At 46.1% G+C, this 7,856-nt stretch overlaps 4 non-coding genes across 4 annotated transcripts; 2 read left to right on the top strand and 2 right to left on the bottom strand.

Moving 5' to 3' along the window:
* Positions 1 to 396: 396 nt before the first annotated feature.
* On the top strand, positions 397 to 468 carry Trnae-uuc (transfer RNA glutamic acid (anticodon UUC)). The gene has a single exon. It is a non-coding gene; the product is annotated as a tRNA-Glu (tRNA).
* Positions 469 to 789: 321 nt separating this feature from the next.
* On the bottom strand, positions 790 to 861 carry Trnae-uuc (transfer RNA glutamic acid (anticodon UUC)). Its single transcript has one exon. It is a non-coding gene; the product is annotated as a tRNA-Glu (tRNA).
* A 2,980-nt stretch (positions 862 to 3,841) lies between these two features.
* Trnan-guu (transfer RNA asparagine (anticodon GUU)) lies at positions 3,842 to 3,915 on the bottom strand. The gene has a single exon. It is a non-coding gene; the product is annotated as a tRNA-Asn (tRNA).
* A 662-nt stretch (positions 3,916 to 4,577) lies between these two features.
* Trnag-ccc (transfer RNA glycine (anticodon CCC)) lies at positions 4,578 to 4,648 on the top strand. Its single transcript has one exon. It is a non-coding gene; the product is annotated as a tRNA-Gly (tRNA).
* The last annotated feature ends 3,208 nt before the right edge of the window (positions 4,649 to 7,856 follow it).

The raw sequence follows: 7,856 nt of genomic DNA on the forward strand, positions 1-7,856 counted from the left end.
CTGGAGCGCGAGTCACAGACGCGTAGATGGAGAGTGTCGCCTTCCAATACGGGAGGAAGAGAAGCCCTGACGCGTGTCACTGTCAGCAGAGTACTTTTAGCCAGCTCGCAGGTCGAGAAGCAGGATTCTGCTCCTGGCCCGCCGAGAGCAGCCTGGCCACCTACCCGATATCCCAGGGAGCACGACTGGACTTTGGCACACATGGTGCTGAAGCCAGACTGGAAAGGAATCCACAGCATCGCCCAGACTAGGACGGGTGAGAGGTGGGGATCGGCGCGGCAGTGGCTCCATCAGCCTTGGCTCCCCAGGAAGCGCCTCCCTTCGTGGTCGCCGAGCATAGAGGTAACCTTTTCTTTTAGTGTTGTCTCCACCATGACGGAAAGTAGCTCGCGTAGCTCCCTGGTAGTCTAGTGGTTAGGATTCGGCGCTTTCACCGCCGCGACCCGGGTTCGATTCCCGGTCAGGGAAGGTGCTTTTTTTTTTTGGCCACCACCAAGCCCAGAAGCAGCACAGCTCACGCGGGCTTTGCTTGGCAGCACTTGCCAGGCTACTTAAATTGTCGTGGATCGCTGGACCACATCTCATCCGCACTCATCCCCAACCCTGCTCCATTCATCACAGGGGAATGGTGGAAGGTTTGAATTTAACTAAGATGTAATGTAAGCACTTTTGTAAATTTGACAATGCATGCCCAGAACAATATTAATATTTAAAAAAAAAGAGTTTAAGCAAAGCCCGCGTGAGCTGTGCTGCTTCTGGGCTTGGTGGTGGCCAAAAAAAAAAAGCACCTTCCCTGACCGGGAATCGAACCCGGGCCGCGGCGGTGAAAGCGCCGAATCCTAACCACTAGACTACCAGGGAGCTACGCGAGCTACTTTCCGTCATGGTGGAGACAACACTAAAAGAAAAGGTTACCTCTATGCTCGGCGACCACGAAGGGAGGCGCTTCCTGGGGAGCCAAGGCTGATGGAGCCACTGCCGCGCCGATCCCCACCTCTCACCCGTCCTAGTCTGGGCGATGCTGTGGATTCCTTTCCAGTCTGGCTTCAGCACCATGTGTGCCAAAGTCCAGTCGTGCTCCCTGGGATATCGGGTAGGTGGCCAGGCTGCTCTCGGCGGGCCAGGAGCAGAATCCTGCTTCTCGACCTGCGAGCTGGCTAAAAGTACTCTGCTGACAGTGACACGCGTCAGGGCTTCTCTTCCTCCCGTATTGGAAGGCGACACTCTCCATCTACGCGTCTGTGACTCGCGCTCCAGTGAAGCAGACTTAACTTTTTCAGTTTCTGTTTCCTTGATGCGCAAACCAACCTTCGCTGCTCAGGTGCGAAGTAGCCCAGTGGGTCGCGAAGGAAAGAACCTCTCGGTTTTCGGACCCCTGATATCTGTCAGCTTGTAGAGATTTGACGGATGGACGAAAGGTTAGGAGTCAGGAGCCAAAGGTGACCTGAGGTCCGCCAGCTGAGGCGCACTGGGGTTCCGCCACCCCGGGTCGGCTCTGCTTGGGGTCCCCGCCCCTGGCAAGGCTCTAGCTCCAGCACCCAGCGCATGTGTGTGCGGTGCTGCTCCGCCGGGGACCGTGCAGAGCAGGAGTGTGGGCGCCGCACCCGTGGGTTGCAGAATGCGCCCCCCAAGGCCTTTGTCCGGGCGTCGGCGATCAGTGTCTGAGCTCCTGATAAACGATGTCTCCCCCACTCCACGCAGGACCGTAGCACCTCCCTGCCTCCCTCCACTCAAAGCAGCTGTATGCTCTTTCCCGAGCCCCTTCCCTCAGTGCCTCCTCCTGTCCTGGCAAGACGCTCGGCGTCCTGTCGCTCTTGCTTATTCTGTTAGAATCAGTTGAAGCCCGAGAGTTTAATCCTGCCGTGGTCTTGGACCACAGCAAAGGCGATGATTTGGCATTTCTGTTTTTAAGGGTGTGATGAAAATAAACCATTGAACATGTAGTGAGAAGCAGCGAGCGCAGTGCTGACGGGAATCCAAGGCTCGTGTTAGAAAACAGAAAAAGGTCTTAGTCAAGCTCTGACCTCAAAAGAGAAAGAAATGGGTGAAGAGAAGAAACCAAATGTTCGCGAGACCCTATCTCGAAAAAAACCCAACACAAAAAAGCGCTGGTGGAATGGCTCAAGGTGTAGGCCCTGAGTTCAAACCCCAGTATGGCAAACAAACAAAAACAGAAGGAGGGAAGTAAGCTAAGAGCAGCAATCCATGGTCGTGAAAACAGAAAAACATTAGAGAAAACCAAAGAAGCAAAAACTTCAAAGAGTTGGAAAACAAAGAAGAAAAGACACAAATTGCAGGAACCAGAAATGAAACAGTCTACAGTCCCGCAGTCTTCCCAATATTGAAAAGATAATAAGGCAAAGTGTGAAAAACTATATACACACAAATTCGACAACCCAGATGAATTGGACCTATTGCTTCCAAGTAGAAAAGACCATATCGCACCCACTGCAAAGCAGACCTTTTGATCTCTTGATCTTACAACCGGTAGGGAAGTTGGAGTCCTTTTTTAAAAATCCATGAAAATAACCTCCAGCTCCAGCTGGTTTCGCTGGAGAAATTCTGCCACTGTTTAAGGCAGAATTTACATCGATTCTACACAATCTCTTCCAGAAAATCGGGGAGGAGAGAACGCTTCCCAATTGTTTTGTTGCAGGAATCTCAAGGGACACTGAGGCAGTGTAGCAGGAAGTAGTGTTTTACTGTGCCGGCACAGACTCAGGGAACTCCTGTCCAAAGGCTGAGCCCTGAGAACAAAGAGTTCTCCCCTTATATACCCTTGCAAGCAGGTTACAGAAGCAAAAAGCAAAGCTCAACCCACATATGGCTGCATGTGACTTCATTGGCTAGTTCATTCCCCCAGTGCTATGTGACCTTCTTCATGTTTCAATTTTTTAAGCTTTATCTCTCTGCTTTGCCATACCTCCCCCCTGCCTCATTATCAGAACACATCCTGTCTGTTTCTCTTTTGGTCCTCCTCCCTACTACGGTTTCTCTGAAGCTATGATTGCCATGATTCCAAAACCAGGCAACAAAAACAGAATAAATAATAAAGAAAACTACAGACAAAATATCTCTCATGAGCATTGGTGAAAAAAATCATAAGCAAAGGTTAGCAAATAGATTTCAGCAACGTATGAAAGGAGCTGTAAGCTATGAACAACTGGGTGTTATCTCAGGATACAAGGGTATTTTCAAAATTTGAAAAGTCCCCAGAAAGATAATGACATGAATTAGTCTACTACTGATGAAGAAAAAGCATTGATACAATTTCAGTGCCCATTCGTGACAAAACCGCTCGGAAAAGGGGAGGAGCAAGAAATTTCCACCACTGCATAAAAAAATAGTTACCAAAAAAAAAAAAAAAAAAAGCAAAGAAACAAAAACAGAAGGTCTTCCACTAAGATTGATAACAACAGAAGGCCACTGCGGTTTCCCATGAGCATTCTAAGTGGAGGAATAAGACAAAGAAAAGGAAATAAATGGCCTACGTTGACAAGATGAAATGGGTGTACGTTTCTCTATTCTTCCTGTCCAGGAAAATGCACATAAAGCAAACAGGAAGGGACTCCGAATGTTGGAAAAAAGAAAGCAGAAAGATTACAGCCTGGAGACCCGAAGAAGGCCAGGTGGTGCGTTCCCTGGATTTTCTTCTCCCCGATCTATCTCAGGGTTAGTGCTGATGGAATCTTCAATCCAGGAATGTCAAGAGATGACGATTTGAAAGACTCCAATGCGATCCTGTTCTGCATAGCCAAAAGACCAAGAAAAAAGAGACCTGAATGAGCTAGAAGATGTTTTCACAATGTGGGCAGGAAGGATTAAAAAGGACAACACCAGACGTCCCTGGGTGGGCTTGAACCACCAACCTTTCGGTTAACAGCCGAACGCGCTAACCGATTGCGCCACAGAGACTCGAGCGTCATCCTGATTCAGGACATACAGGGAGGGTGGTCACTGCGCGCCACTCCCCCAGAGCCCGCCCGCCGGCCTCGCAGGGCGCCCGCTGAGCTGCAAAGCCTCGGATTACCTGGAGACGTGGGCGGTGCCCCGTGCACTTGGCACGTTGGAAACCCATGCGACGGGGTCCTTAGGCGCCCTACAGCCTTGACCCGCGCTGTTCGTCGCCTGCTTCAGAAGCCGGCCCTCGCCTCACTCTTTCCCTTCTTTACTCGCTGTCGCCCAGGGAATGGGCCGAGAAGCGTCCGCTGCCATGTGGAATTCCTGCGCCATCACCGGGGCTTCCCCATCGCAGGGCTCATCCCTGAACCGGACTCCTGGAGTAGAAGAAGAATTCCTGGAGTGAAATCTTGTCCAAGGCGGTGAGTGGGATCCTCAGAAAGGCAAAATACAAAAGAAAACAATAAGAACGAGCAAGCAAACCAGCAACAGAAGAACAACAGAAATAGAAGTTGGCTGGTTCCAGTGAGATGGTTTTCTTCAAAGCCACAGCTTTGAAGTCTAGGGAAATGTTAATGAAACCATTTTGTTTTTATGACGCATTTGAATTTTAGGTCTGGACAGGTGAGTGATTGGATACCTTTTCTAAAAACATTCTAAAGGAAAGTGGCGGTGGGGCATTGGTGGTTCAATGGTAGAATTCTCGCCTCCCACGCGGGAGACCCGGGTTCGATTCCCGGCCAATGCAGGCTTTACCTTCTTTTTTGCCCCCCTTCCCCCCCCCACCCCACTCTAGGACCCTCGCTTTGGAGTTCTCAGGGAAATCAGGTGTTTTCCACATTCTGATCTCTAGGAAAGGCCACCACAGTGAAAATAAATGCAATATGCATACACCATCCCAAGCTTGTTTCCCAGTGCAAGACGTTGAAGAGCACACTTGGTGAATCTGGCTCCTCTCTCCTCTTTTGCATATTGGGCTAGAAAACCAATGGTGGCTTTCTTTCTTTCTTTCTTTTTTCTGCCGGATGCCTGGAAACCAGTTTCCTGTGTTCAAGGATTCACTTCCTGGACCTTGTACAGGCCCTGGCTACTCTCTCTACGGGAAAGAGAACAAGGAAGGAGATTCCCAAAGGAAGAGGACCTGTGAGCAGGAAACACGGTCATTGGTGGGCTTGATTGTAAATGTTCCCAGAAGGATCAAAACCGTAATGACAAAAGACTTAGTAGACATGGTTGAAATACTGAAAAACAATCTAGCAATCGACACGTCTATTTGCTTGATTAAAAAAATGTTTATTTGAAAAACTGTTATAGAAATTAGACCTTAGACAAGAACGTTTTTAATAAAATTCAAAAACAAACTTTAAGTCCCATTTACAAGTGCCCATTTAGGCAGTCAAAACAGCCGCTGGAGTTCTAAAACAGCCAACTTTTTCCTTGGTCCCTAATCTAAGAGTTAATTCCTTGAATGCCTGGTTTTACTTAGACCTGATTGAGATAACTGATTTTCTTTAATGCAGCCTTTGCATATTTACAAAAACAGCACATGTAAAGCAAGTATATTGATTTAGAGTACCCTCAGACAGACCTTTTAGCCATTGATTTTTTTTATATTTGTAAAATAATAATTTTATTTATGATTGTATTAGCATATACTAGTTGTACAGGAGGATATACTGTGATATTTTTATATGCGTTTAAAATATATCTTAGTTGGATTTAACCCCCCACCCCCGCCCCCATCATATTCTGCCTCTTCCCTCCTCCCTCCCTTTCTTAGAACAATCTCAGCAGGTTTCATTCTTCTGTTCTCATATGTGGATACAAATACATATACACCCTCCTTCCTCCTTCCCTTGTGCCCAGCCTCCACCCCTGACTGGTACCCACCACCACAGGAAAAGATTTACTTTTCCCTCCTGCCCTTCATTTTCTTAATTAAGTGTATATCGATAGTCCAAGGGGGTTTCACCTTGGTACTTTGGGTCTGTATATATTGTGCTTTTTAAATTAACTCCATCCCCTCCATTACTCACTCACTGTCTACCACCATGCTCCCCTAATATTCAACAGCTTCCTGTACAGTGCGTTATATTATATTTACATATAGCTGGGTGTTTCAATACTTTTCTTTCTTTATCTTTCCCACCTCCGATAGCCCCCTCACTAATAGAATTTTGTTCTGTCACTATATGCATACATATATACATGTATATATGTTTGATCATATATGTTTCTATATATACATTTAACTTAGAGGTCTAGCTTCCACATATGAGAGAAACATGTGACCTTTGATTTTTTTTTTTTTAAACTTGCTTTTAGCCATAGATTAATTGCAATACTCCTTAGGGGGTAACAGGATGGCACAGACCTCATGGCTGCCCTCCTGTTGTCATCATGGCAGCGGAGATGCCCCTGTGGAGTTGGGCTACTGGGGGAGGCGTGGTGGCCCCTGCCACATGGCAGCATTTCCCCACCCCCTCCTGAGGTGTCTGCGGCCTCCAAGTTTTTCCAAAAGTGCTTTCAGATGGAACATAAAGCCATGTTACACACAACATCCAAACATAGAACAGATAACAAACGGGGAATTTTCTCTTCTTTTGGACCCACAGAGGCCAAAGGTGGTGGAACCAAAAATTAAGGGGCACTCCCAAACTGGAGAGGCTTGTTCTAATTCCTGATAGGCTGGGGAGAGAGAAAAGACAAATAGAAGACTCCTGAAATCTACCTGGACTTTAACCAACAGTGCAAAAAGGAAAGAAAGTCTGGATAGTAAAAAGCGTGTCCTAAAGGCAGAGGGTGAACAGCAATGTTGGCCTGGGAGATTTCCAGAGGAAAGAAACAGGGAGGGAAATTTAATTCCTCACGAAGGAGGATGCCTTGGACCTATGCCCCTGGAGTTCCTGATCCTGAGAGAGGGACATGAAGGAGGCAGGTCTATTCTTGGTTGGGTTTGGGTTTTTTTTTTTTTTTTTTTTAACCCTCCTTACTATTTCCAAAGTGGCTGCCCTTGTTTGCAATCCCACCAACAGTGTATATGGGTTCCTTTCCCCCACATACTCACTAGCCATGAGCCGTTGCTTGTTTTCTTGATGTTTGCCATTGTGACTAGAGCGAATGGAATCTCACTGTAGTTTTCATTTGCATTTACCCTAAAGGGTAAAGATGTTGAACATTTCTGCTGTATTAATTACTCATTTGTACTTCTCCTGAGAAGTGTCTATCTAGTTCATTTGCCCATTTATTAATTAGATTCTTTGCTGTTTAATTTTTTGAGATCTTCGTATGTCCAGGTAGAACTCTTTTATGTTGTTGACTAGCTGGAAGGATTCCCCCATTCTATGGGATTCTCTTGATTCTGATAATTGTTTCCTTTGATGTACATGTCTGCTCTTGCTCTTATTTCCTGGGCAATTGAAGTTCTATTTGAAAATAATAGCTTATGCCTACATCTTCCAGCATTTTCCCTGTGTTTTCCTGTAGTAGTTTCAAGTATTACATTAAGATCTTTGATCCATTTTAAAATGACTTTTGTATAGGGGAGTGATCACTGGACAGTTCGGTCTTCTGCATGTAGATACCCATTCTTTCCAGTGCCATGTGTAAAGATGCTGTCCTCTCTGCATTGTATGTTTTTGGTTCCTTTGTCAGAAATTAGATGGCTCTTTGCTCAGTGTGTTTACTTCTGTGTCCTCTATTCTTTTCCATTGGCCTTTCTTACTGTCACATTATTGCTGTTTTTGTTACTGTCCCTGCAGTATAATTTGAAGTCCAGTATTATGATACCTCCAGCATTACTCTTTCCACTTTTGCTATTCAGGGTCCTTTTATGTTTTGAATTATGTTGTAGGATTAATTTTTCCATTTCTGCAAAGATTGATGTTGGAATTTTGATGGGAATTGCATTGAATCTGTAGATTGCTTTCAGTAGTATAGCCATTTTCACAACATTA

The sequence above is a fragment of the Castor canadensis genome, chromosome 12, assembly GCF_047511655.1.
Source record: "Castor canadensis chromosome 12, mCasCan1.hap1v2, whole genome shotgun sequence".
NCBI classification, from domain to species: domain Eukaryota; kingdom Metazoa; phylum Chordata; class Mammalia; order Rodentia; family Castoridae; genus Castor; species Castor canadensis.